Source organism: Taudactylus pleione, unplaced genomic scaffold (genome assembly GCF_031769625.1).
Source record: "Taudactylus pleione unplaced genomic scaffold, aTauple2 ptg000177l, whole genome shotgun sequence".
Lineage (NCBI taxonomy): Eukaryota > Metazoa > Chordata > Amphibia > Anura > Myobatrachidae > Taudactylus > Taudactylus pleione.
This window is the reverse complement of record NW_028284579.1, coordinates 101,625-114,171: the sequence shown is the minus strand read 5'-3', so window position 1 is coordinate 114,171 and position 12,547 is coordinate 101,625. Positions and strand designations below refer to the sequence as shown.

General features: G+C 33.7%; 4 non-coding genes across 4 annotated transcripts; all 4 read left to right on the top strand.

The window, feature by feature from the left end:
* Positions 1-971: 971 nt before the first annotated feature.
* On the top strand, positions 972-1,054 carry TRNAL-CAG (transfer RNA leucine (anticodon CAG)). Its single transcript has one exon. It is a non-coding gene; the product is annotated as a tRNA-Leu (tRNA).
* A 929-nt stretch (positions 1,055-1,983) lies between these two features.
* TRNAL-CAG (transfer RNA leucine (anticodon CAG)) lies at positions 1,984-2,066 on the top strand. The gene has a single exon. It is a non-coding gene; the product is annotated as a tRNA-Leu (tRNA).
* A 1,942-nt stretch (positions 2,067-4,008) lies between these two features.
* On the top strand, positions 4,009-4,091 carry TRNAL-CAG (transfer RNA leucine (anticodon CAG)). The gene has a single exon. It is a non-coding gene; the product is annotated as a tRNA-Leu (tRNA).
* Positions 4,092-5,020: 929 nt separating this feature from the next.
* On the top strand, positions 5,021-5,103 carry TRNAL-CAG (transfer RNA leucine (anticodon CAG)). Its single transcript has one exon. It is a non-coding gene; the product is annotated as a tRNA-Leu (tRNA).
* Positions 5,104-12,547: the final 7,444 nt, after the last annotated feature.

The window sequence follows — 12,547 nt, the reverse complement described above, 5'->3', positions numbered from 1 at the left end:
GGTCTCCTCTGGAGGCGTAGGTTCAAATCCCACTTCTGACAGTGTTCTTCCTTTTCTTCTTTGTTCTACAATGTCTCTTCCTTGTTGCTTGTGAAGAGAAATACTTAAGATATTCACTGCAAATCTGTTTCACAAACCACTTTGAAGAATAATCAACCTTCCATTATTTCTGCTTTATACCAATCAAAGAAAATGTTGCATTCTTCCCTAAAAATATGGACTTAAATACTACTTCAGACATCAATATTATATGTATTTTTTTCTTTGGTCAACATTTTTTCATATACTGAGTTTGCAAAATAAAATATCCCCCAACTTCTGAATCAGGGCTCCATATCTCAGGAGTAAGAACACTGCTCTTTTAAGCCAGTGGTCATGAACACAAACCCTACTTGTACACTCCTTCATAGCATCCAATCAAGCCCGTAAGCCAAAATCATTAGCCAGTTCTTGGAAAGTTCATAAATGTCTTTTCTATGGTGAGTGAAAATCCACAAGACAACAAATTCTAGACACTTGGAATCCAATCCTGAATAAAGCGAAAAAAAATAATTACCGCATTTTTCCTTGGCATTCTATGAATTAGAAAAATAGATACTGCACATCCCCTTTTCAATGTATTTTGGAAACTGCCACATTTGGAGTAATGATTTTCTTTCAATGCAGCTCTCAATCAATCAATACAAAATTCAGGCATTAATTGTAGATCATGTGAAGATGTTATTTGTGTCAAGCATTTTCTCAAATATTTGGAAAATCCTAAACTATAGGTAATTCCGTGTTAATGTTATTTTTACAATATCTTTTTGATTTATCCAACTTTAAGCATCTTTGAAAACTAATTGAAAAAGCAATTTACTACTAATATTTGAATCAATAGTTTCAACAGCAGCATGGACATTGCAGCTTTGAAAAAGTAATTTTGGTTAATTAGTTTTATCCAATTTTTATGAAACTCAGTTTTTTCATGTGTCAGGATGGCTGAGCGGTCCAAGGCACTGCGTTCAGGTCGCAGTCTCCTCTGGAGGCGTGGGTTCAAATCCCACTTCTGACAGTGTTCTTCCTTTTCTTCTTTGTTCTACAATGTCTCTTCCTTGTTGCTTGTGAAGAGAAATACTTAAGATATTCACTGCAAATCTGTTTCACAAACCACTTTGAAGAATAATCAACCTTCCATTATTTCTGCTTTATACCAATCAAAGAAAATGTTGCATTCTTCCCTAAAAATATGGACTTAAATACTACTTCAGACATCAATATTATATGTATTTTTTTCTTTGGTCAACATTTTTTCATATACTGAGTTTGCAAAATAAAATATCCCCCAACTTCTGAATCAGGGCTCCATATCTCAGGAGTAAGAACACTGCTCTTTTAAGCCAGTGGTCATGAACACAAACCCTACTTGTACACTCCTTCATAGCATCCAATCAAGCCCGTAAGCCAAAATCATTAGCCAGTTCTTGGAAAGTTCATAAATGTCTTTTCTATGGTGAGTGAAAATCCACAAGACAACAAATTCTAGACACTTGGAATCCAATCCTGAATAAAGCGAAAAAAAATAATTACCGCATTTTTCCTTGGCATTCTATGAATTAGAAAAATAGATACTGCACATCCCCTTTTCAATGTATTTTGGAAACTGCCACATTTGGAGTAATGATTTTCTTTCAATGCAGCTCTCAATCAATCAATACAAAATTCAGGCATTAATTGTAGAGCATGTGAAGATGTTATTTGTGTCAAGCATTTTCTCAAATATTTGGAAAATCCTAAACTATAGGTAATTCCGTGTTAATGTTATTTTTACAATATCTTTTTGATTTATCCAACTTTAAGCATCTTTGAAAACTAATTGAAAAAGCAATTTACTACTAATATTTGAATCAATAGTTTCAACAGCAGCATGGACATTGCACCTTTGAAAAAGTAATTTTGGTTAATTAGTTTTATCCAATTTTTATGAAACTCAATTTTTTATGTGTCAGGATGGCTGAGCGGTCCAAGGCACTGCGTTCAGGTCGCAGTCTCCTCTGGAGGCGTGGGTTCAAATCCCACTTCTGACAGTGTTCTTCCTTTTCTTCTTTGTTCTACAATGTCTCTTCCTTGTTGCTTGTGAAGAGAAATACTTAAGATATTCACTGCAAATCTGTTTCACAAACCACTTTGAAGAATAATCAACCTTCCATTATTTCTGCTTTATACCAATCAAAGAAAATGTTGCATTCTTCCCTAAAAATATGGACTTAAATACTACTTCAGACATCAATATTATATGTATTTTTTTCTTTGGTCAACATTTTTTCATATACTGAGTTTGCAAAATAAAATATCCCCCAACGTCTGAATCAGGGCTCCATATCTCAGGAGTAAGAACACTGCTCTTTTAAGCCAGTGGTCATGAACACAAACCCTACTTGTACACTCCTTCATAGCATCCAATCAAGCCCGTAAGCCAAAATCATTAGCCAGTTCTTGGAAAGTTCATAAATGTCTTTTCTATGGTGAGTGAAAATCCACAAGACAACAAATTCTAGACACTTGGAATCCAATCCTGAATAAAGCGAAAAAAAATAATTACCGCATTTTTCCTTGGCATTCTATGAATTAGAAAAATAGATACTGCACATCCCCTTTTCAATGTATTTTGGAAACTGCCACATTTGGAGTAATGATTTTCTTTCAATGCAGCTCTCAATCAATCAATACAAAATTCAGGCATTAATTGTAGAGCATGTGAAGATGTTATTTGTGTCAAGCATTTTCTCAAATATTTGGAAAATCCTAAACTATAGGTAATTCCGTGTTAATGTTATTTTTACAATATCTTTTTGATTTATCCAACTTTAAGCATCTTTGAAAACTAATTGAAAAAGCAATTTACTACTAATATTTGAATCAATAGTTTCAACAGCAGCATGGACATTGCACCTTTGAAAAAGTAATTTTGGTTAATTAGTTTTATCCAATTTTTATGAAACTCAATTTTTTATGTGTCAGGATGGCTGAGTGGTCCAAGGCACTGCGTTCAGGTCGCAGTCTCCTCTGGAGGCGTGGGTTCAAATCCAACTTCTGACAGTGTTCTTCCTTTTCTTCTTTGTTCTACAATGTCTCTTCCTTGTTGCTTGTGAAGAGAAATACTTAAGATATTCACTGCAAATCTGTTTCACAAACCACTTTGAAGAATAATCAACCTTCCATTATTTCTGCTTTATACCAATCAAAGAAAATGTTGCATTCTTCCCTAAAAATATGGACTTAAATACTACTTCAGACATCAATATTATATGTATTTTTTTCTTTGGTCAACATTTTTTCATATACTGAGTTTGCAAAATAAAATATCCCCCAACTTCTGAATCAGGGCTCCATATCTCAGGAGTAAGAACACTGCTCTTTTAAGCCAGTGGTCATGAACACAAACCCTACTTGTACACTCCTTCATAGCATCCAGTCAAGCCCATAAGCCAAAATCATTAGCCAGTTCTTGGAAAGTTCATAAATGTCTTTTCTATGGTGAGTGACAATCCACAAGACAACAAATTCTAGACACTTGGAATCCAATCCTGAATAGAGCAAAAAAAAATAATTACCGCATTTTTCCTTGGCATTCTATGAATTAGAAAAATAGATACTGCACATCCCCTTTTCAATGTATTTTGGAAACTGCCACATTTGGAGTAATGATTTTCTTTCAATGCAGCTCTCAATCAATCAATACAAAATTCAGGCATTAATTGTAGATCATGTGAAGATGTTATTTGTGTCAAGCATTTTCTCAAATATTTGGAAAATCCTAAACTATAGGTAATTCCGTGTTAATGTTATTTTTACAATATCTTTTTGATTTATCCAACTTTAAGCATCTTTGAAAACTAATTGAAAAAGCAATTTACTACTAATATTTGAATCAATAGTTTCAACAGCAGCATGGACATTGCACCTTTGAAAAAGTAATTTTGGTTAATTAGTTTTATCCAATTTTTATGAAACTCGGTTTTTTCATGTGTCAGGATGGCTGAGCGGTCCAAGGCACTGCGTTCAGGTCGCAGTCTCCTCTGGAGGCGTGGGTTCAAATCCCACTTCTGACAGTGTTCTTCCTTTTCTTCTTTGTTCTACAATGTCTCTTCCTTGTTGCTTGTGAAGAGAAATACTTAAGATATTCACTGCAAATCTGTTTCACAAACCACTTTGAAGAATAATCAACCTTCCATTATTTCTGCTTTATACCAATCAAAGAAAATGTTGCATTCTTCCCTAAAAATATGGACTTAAATACTACTTCAGACATCAATATTATATGTATTTTTTTCTTTGGTCAACATTTTTTCATATACTGAGTTTGCAAAATAAAATATCCCCCAACTTCTGAATCAGGGCTCCATATCTCAGGAGTAAGAACACTGCTCTTTTAAGCCAGTGGTCATGAACACAAACCCTACTTGTACACTCCTTCATAGCATCCAATCAAGCCCGTAAGCCAAAATCATTAGCCAGTTCTTGGAAAGTTCATAAATGTCTTTTCTATGGTGAGTGAAAATCCACAAGACAACAAATTCTAGACACTTGGAATCCAATCCTGAATAAAGCGAAAAAAAATAATTACCGCATTTTTCCTTGGCATTCTATGAATTAGAAAAATAGATACTGCACATCCCCTTTTCAATGTATTTTGGAAACTGCCACATTTGGAGTAATGATTTTCTTTCAATGCAGCTCTCAATCAATCAATACAAAATTCAGGCATTAATTGTAGAGCATGTGAAGATGTTATTTGTGTCAAGCATTTTCTCAAATATTTGGAAAATCCTAAACTATAGGTAATTCCGTGTTAATGTTATTTTTACAATATCTTTTTGATTTATCCAACTTTAAGCATCTTTGAAAACCAATTGAAAAAGCAATTTACTACTAATATTTGAATCAATAGTTTCAACAGCAGCATGGACATTGCACCTTTGAAAAAGTAATTTTGGTTAATTAGTTTTATCCAATTTTTATGAAACTGAATTTTTTATGTGTCAGGATGGCTGAGCGGTCCAAGGCACTGCGTTCAGGTCGCAGTCTCCTCTGGAGGCGTGGGTTCGAATCCCACTTCTGACAGTGTTCTTCCTTTTCTTCTTTGTTCTACAATGTCTCTTCCTTGTTGCTTGTGAAGAGAAATACTTAAGATATTCACTGCAAATCTGTTTCACAAAAAACTTTGAAGAATAATCAACCTTCCATTATTTCTGCTTTATACCAATCAAAGAAAATGTTGCATTCTTCCCTAAAAATATGGACCTAAATACTACTTCAGACATCAATATTATATGTATTTTATTCTTTGGTCCACATTTTTTCATATACTGAGTTTGCAAAATAAAATATCCCCCAACTTCTGAATCAGGTCTCCATATCTCAGGAGTAAAAACACTGCTCTTTTAAGCCAGTGGTCATGAACACAAACCCTACTTGTACAGCATCCAATCAAGCCCATAAGCCAAAATCATTAGCCAGTTCTTGGAAAGTTCATAAATGTCTTTTCTATGGTGAGTGAAAATCCACAAGACAACAAATTCTAGACACTTGGAATCCAATCCTGAATAGAGCAAAAAAAAATAATTACCGCATTTTTCCTTGGCATTCTATGAATTAGAAAAATAGATACTGCACTTCCCCTTTTCAATGTATTTTGGAAACTGCCACATTTGGAGTAATGATTTTCTTTCAATGCAGCTCTCAATCAATCAATACAAAATTCAGGCATTAATTGTAGATCATGTGAAGATGTTATTTGTGTCAAGCATTTTCTCAAATATTTGGAAAATACTACACTATAGGTAAGTCCGTGTTAATGTTATTTTTACAATATCTTTTTGATTTATCCAACTTTAAGCATCTTTGAAAACTAATTGAAAAAGCAATTTACTACTAATATTTGAATCAATAGTTTCAACAGCAGCATGGACATTGCACCTTTGAAAAAGTAATTTTGGTTAATTAGTTTTATCAAATTTTTATGAAACTCAGTTTTTTATGTGTCAGGATGGCTGAGCGGTCTAAGGCACTGCATTAAGGTCACAGTCTCTTCTGGAGGCGTGGGTTCAAATCCCACTTCTGACAGTGTTCTTCCTTTTCTTCTTTGTTCTACAATGTCTCTTCCTTGTTGCTTGTGAAGAGAAATACTTAAGATATTCACTGCAAATCTGTTTCACAAACCACTTTGAAGAATAATCAACCTTCCATTATTTCTGCTTTTTACCAATCAAAGAAAATGTTGCATTCTTCCCTAAAAATATGGACTTAAATACTACTTCAGACATCAATATTATATGTATTTTTTTCTTTGGTCAACATTTTTTCATATACTGAGTTTGCAAAATAAAATATCCCCCAACGTCTGAATCAGGGCTCCATATCTCAGGAGTAAGAACACTGCTCTTTTAAGCCAGTGGTCATGAACACAAACCCTACTTGTACACTCCTTCATAGCATCCAGTCAAGCCCATAAGCCAAAATCATTAGCCAGTTCTTGGAAAGTTCATAAATGTCTTTTCTATGGTGAGTGAAAATCCACAAGACAACAAATTCTAGACACTTGGAATCCAATCCTGAATAGAGCAAAAAATAATAATTACTGCATTTTTCCTTGGCATTCTATGAATTAGAAAAATAGATACTGCACATCCCCTTTTCAATGTATTTTGGAAACTGCCACATTTGGAGTAATGATTTTCTTTCAATGCAGCTCTCAATCAATCAATACAAAATTCAGGTATTAATTGTAGATCATGTGAAGATGTTATTTGTGTCAAGCATTTTCTCAAATATTTGGAAAATCCTAAACTATAGGTAATTCCGTGTTAATGTTATTTTTACAACATCTTTTTGATTTATCCAACTTTAAGCATCTTTGAAAAATAATTGAAAAAGCAATGTATTACTAATATTTGAATCAATAGTTTCAACAGAAGCATGGACATTGCACCTTTGAAAAAGTAATTTTGGTTAATTAGTTTTATCCAATTTTTAAGAAACTTAGTTTTCTATGTGTCAGGATGGCCGAGCGGTCTAAGGTGCTGCGTTCAGGTCATAGTCTCCTCTGGAGGTGAGAGTTCAAATCCCACTTCTGACAGTGTTCTTCCTTTTTTTCTTTGTTCTACAATGTCTCTTCCTTGTTGCTTGTGAAGAGAAATACTTAAGATATTCACTGCAAATCTGTTTCACAAAAAACTTTGAAGAATAATCAACCTTCCATTATTTCTGCTTTATACCAATCAAAGAAAATGTTGCATTCTTCCCTAAAAATATGGACCTAAATACTACTTCAGACATCAATATTATATGTATTTTATTCTTTGGTCCACATTTTTTCATATACTGAGTTTGCAAAATAAAATATCCCCCAACTTCTGAATCAGGTCTCCATATCTCAGGAGTAAAAACACTGCTCTTTTAAGCCAGTGGTCATGAACACAAACCCTACTTGTACAGCATCCAATCAAGCCCATAAGCCAAAATCATTAGCCAGTTCTTGGAAAGTTCATAAATGTCTTTTCTATGGTGAGTGAAAATCCACAAGACAACAAATTCTAGACACTTGGAATCCAATCCTGAATAGAGCAAAAAAAAATTATTACCGCATTTTTCCTTGGCATTCTATGAATTAGAAAAATAGATACTGCACTTCCCCTTTTCAATGTATTTTGGAAACTGCCACATTTGGAGTAATGATTTTCTTTCAATGCAGCTCTCAATCAATCAATACAACATTCAGGCATTAATTGTAGATCATGTGAAGATGTTATTTGTGTCAAGCATTTTCTCAAATATTTGGAAAATACTACACTATAGGTAATTCCGTGTTAATGTTATTTTTACAATATCTTTTTGATTTATCCAACTTTAAGCATCTTTGAAAACTAATTGAAAAAGCAATTTACTACTAATATTTGAATCAATAGTTTCAACAGCAGCATGGACATTGCACCTTTGAAAAAGTAATTTTGGTTAATTAGTTTTATCAAATTTTTATGAAACTCAGTTTTTTATGTGTCAGGATGGCTGAGCGGTCTAAGGCACTGCATTCAGGTCGCAGTCTCCTCTAGAGGCGTGGGTTCAAATCCCACTTCTGACAGTGTTCTTCCTTTTCTTCTTTGTTCTACAATGTCTCTTCCTTGTTGCTTGTGAAGAGAAATACTTAAGATATTCACTGCAAATCTGTTTCACAAACCACTTTGAAGAATAATCAACCTTCCATTATTTCTGCTTTATACCAATCAAAGAAAATGTTGCATTCTTCCCTAAAAATATGGACTTAAATACTACTTCAGACATCAATATTATATGTATTTTTTTCTTTGGTCAACATTTTTTCATATACTGAGTTTGCAAAATAAAATATCCCCCAACTTCTGAATCAGGGCTCCATATCTCAGGAGTAAGAACACTGCTCTTTTAAGCCAGTGGTCATGAACACAAACCCTACTTGTACACTCCTTCATAGCATCCAATCAAGGCCATAAGCCAATATCATTAGCCAGTTCTTGGAAAGTTCATAAATGTCTTTTCTATGGTGAGTGAAAATCCACAAGACAACAAATTCTAGACACTTGGAATCCAATCCTGAATAGAGCAAAAAAAATAATTACCGCATTTTTCCTTGGCATTCTATGAATTAGAAAAATAGATACTGCACATCCCCATTTCAATGTATTTTGGAAACTGCCACATTTGGAGTAATGATTTTCTTTCAATGCAGCTCTCAATCAATCAATACAAAATTCAGGCATTAATTGTAGATCATGTGAAGATGTTATTTGTGTCAAGCATTTTCTCAAATATTTGGAAAATCCTAAACTGTAGGTAAATTCCATGTTAATGTTATTTTTACAATATCTTTTTGATTTATCCAACTTTAAGCATCTTTGAAAAATAATTGAAAAAGTAGTTTATTACTAATCGGGGTGGCCGAGCGGTCTAAGGTGCTGCGTTCAGGTCGCAGACTCCTCTGGAGGCATGGGTTCAAATCCCTCTTCTGACAGTGTTCTTCTTTGTTCTACAATGTCTCTTCCTTGTTGCTTGTGAAGAGAAATACTTAAGATATTCACTGCAAATCTGTTTCACAAAAAACTTTGAAGAATAATCAAGCTTCCATTATTTCTGCTTTATACCAATCAAAGAAAATGTTGCATTCTTCCCTAAAAATATGGACTTAAATACTACTTCAGACATCAATATTATATGAATTTTTTTCTTTGGTCAACATTTTTTCATATACTGAGTTTGCAAAATAAAATATCCCCCAACTTCTGAATCAGGGCTCCATATCTCAGGAGTAAGAACACTGCTCTTTTAAGCCAGTGGTCATGAACACAAACCCTACTTGTACACTCCTTCATAGCATCCAGTCAAGCCCATAAGCCAAAATCATTAGCCAGTTCTTGGAAAGTTCATAAATGTCTTTTCTATGGTGAGTGACAATCCACAAGACAACAAATTCTAGACACTTGGAATCCAATCCTGAATAAAGCAAAAAAAATAATTACCGCATTTTTCCTTGGCATTCTATGAATTAGAAAAATAGATACTGCACATCCCCTTTTCAATGTATTTTGGAAACTGCCACATTTGGAGTAATGATTTTCTTTCAATGCAGCTCTCAATCAATCAATACAAAATTCAGGCATTAATTGTAGAGCATGTGAAGATGTTATTTGTGTCAAGCATTTTCTCAAATATTTGGAAAATCCTAAACTATAGGTAATTCCGTGTTAATGTTATTTTGACAATATCTTTTTGATTTATCCAACTTTAAGCATCTTTGAAAAATAATTGAAAAAGCAATTTATTACTAATATTTGAATCAATAGTTTCAACAGCAGCATGGACATTACACCTTTGAAAAAGTAATTTTGGTTAATTAGTTTTATCCAATTTTTAAGAAACTTATTTTTCTATGTGTCAGGATGGCCGAGCGGTCTAAGGTGCTGCGTTCAGGTCGCAGTCTCCTCTGGAGGCGAGGGTTCAAATCCCACTTCTGACAGTGTTCTTCCTTTTCTTCTTTGTTCTACAATGTCTCTTCCTTGTTGCTTGTGAAGAGAAATACTTAAGATATTCACTGCAAATCTGTTTCACAAAAAACTTTGAAGAATAATCAACCTTCCATTATTTCTGCTTTATACCAATCAAAGAAAATGTTGCATTCTTCCCTAAAAATATGGACCTAAATACTACTTCAGACATCAATATTATATGTATTTTATTCTTTGGTCCACATTTTTTCATATACTGAGTTTGCAAAATAAAATATCCCCCAACTTCTGAATCAGGTCTCCATATCTCAGGAGTAAAAACACTGCTCTTTTAAGCCAGTGGTCATGAACACAAACCCTACTTGTACAGCATCCAATCAAGCCCATAAGCCAAAATCATTAGCCAGTTCTTGGAAAGTTCATAAATGTCTTTTCTATGGTGAGTGAAAATCCACAAGACAACAAATTCTAGACACTTGGAATCCAATCCTGAATAGAGCAAAAAAAAATAATTACCGCATTTTTCCTTGGCATTCTATGAATTAGAAAAATAGATACTGCACTTCCCCTTTTCAATGTATTTTGGAAACTGCCACATTTGGAGTAATGATTTTCTTTCAATGCAGCTCTCAATCAATCAATACAACATTCAGGCATTAATTGTAGATCATGTGAAGATGTTATTTGTGTCAAGCATTTTCTCAAATATTTGGAAAATACTACACTATAGGTAATTCCGTGTTAATGTTATTTTTACAATATCTTTTTGATTTATCCAACTTTAAGCATCTTTGAAAACTAATTGAAAAAGCAATTTACTACTAATATTTGAATCAATAGTTTCAACAGCAGCATGGACATTGCACCTTTGAAAAAGTAATTTTGGTTAATTAGTTTTATCAAATTTTTATGAAACTCAGTTTTTTATGTGTCAGGATGGCTGAGCGGTCTAAGGCACTGCATTCAGGTCGCAGTCTCCTCTAGAGGCGTGGGTTCAAATCCCACTTCTGACAGTGTTCTTCCTTTTCTTCTTTGTTCTACAATGTCTCTTCCTTGTTGCTTGTGAAGAGAAATACTTAAGATATTCACTGCAAATCTGTTTCACAAACCACTTTGAAGAATAATCAACCTTCCATTATTTCTGCTTTATACCAATCAAAGAAAATGTTGCATTCTTCCCTAAAAATATGGACTTAAATACTACTTCAGACATCAATATTATATGTATTTTTTTCTTTGGTCAACATTTTTTCATATACTGAGTTTGCAAAATAAAATATCCCCCAACTTCTGAATCAGGGCTCCATATCTCAGGAGTAAGAACACTGCTCTTTTAAGCCAGTGGTCATGAACACAAACCCTACTTGTACACTCCTTCATAGCATCCAATCAAGGCCATAAGCCAATATCATTAGCCAGTTCTTGGAAAGTTCATAAATGTCTTTTCTATGGTGAGTGAAAATCCACAAGACAACAAATTCTAGACACTTGGAATCCAATCCTGAATAGAGCAAAAAAAATAATTACCGCATTTTTCCTTGGCATTCTATGAATTAGAAAAATAGATACTGCACATCCCCATTTCAATGTATTTTGGAAACTGCCACATTTGGAGTAATGATTTTCTTTCAATGCAGCTCTCAATCAATCAATACAAAATTCAGGCATTAATTGTAGATCATGTGAAGATGTTATTTGTGTCAAGCATTTTCTCAAATATTTGGAAAATCCTAAACTGTAGGTAAATTCCATGTTAATGTTATTTTTACAATATCTTTTTGATTTATCCAACTTTAAGCATCTTTGAAAAATAATTGAAAAAGTAATTTATTACTAATCGGGGTGGCCGAGCGGTCTAAGGTGCTGCGTTCAGGTCGCAGACTCCTCTGGAGGCATGGGTTCAAATCCCTCTTCTGACAGTGTTCTTCTTTGTTCTACAATGTCTCTTCCTTGTTGCTTGTGAAGAGAAATACTTAAGATATTCACTGCAAATCTGTTTCACAAAAAACTTTGAAGAATAATCAAGCTTCCATTATTTCTGCTTTATACCAATCAAAGAAAATGTTGCATTCTTCCCTAAAAATATGGACTTAAATACTACTTCAGACATCAATATTATATGAATTTTTTTCTTTGGTCAACATTTTTTCATATACTGAGTTTGCAAAATAAAATATCCCCCAACTTCTGAATCAGGGCTCCATATCTCAGGAGTAAGAACACTGCTCTTTTAAGCCAGTGGTCATGAACACAAACCCTACTTGTACACTCCTTCATAGCATCCAGTCAAGCCCATAAGCCAAAATCATTAGCCAGTTCTTGGAAAGTTCATAAATGTCTTTTCTATGGTGAGTGACAATCCACAAGACAACAAATTCTAGACACTTGGAATCCAATCCTGAATAAAGCAAAAAAAATAATTACCGCATTTTTCCTTGGCATTCTATGAATTAGAAAAATAGATACTGCACATCCCCTTTTCAATGTATTTTGGAAACTGCCACATTTGGAGTAATGATTTTCTTTCAATG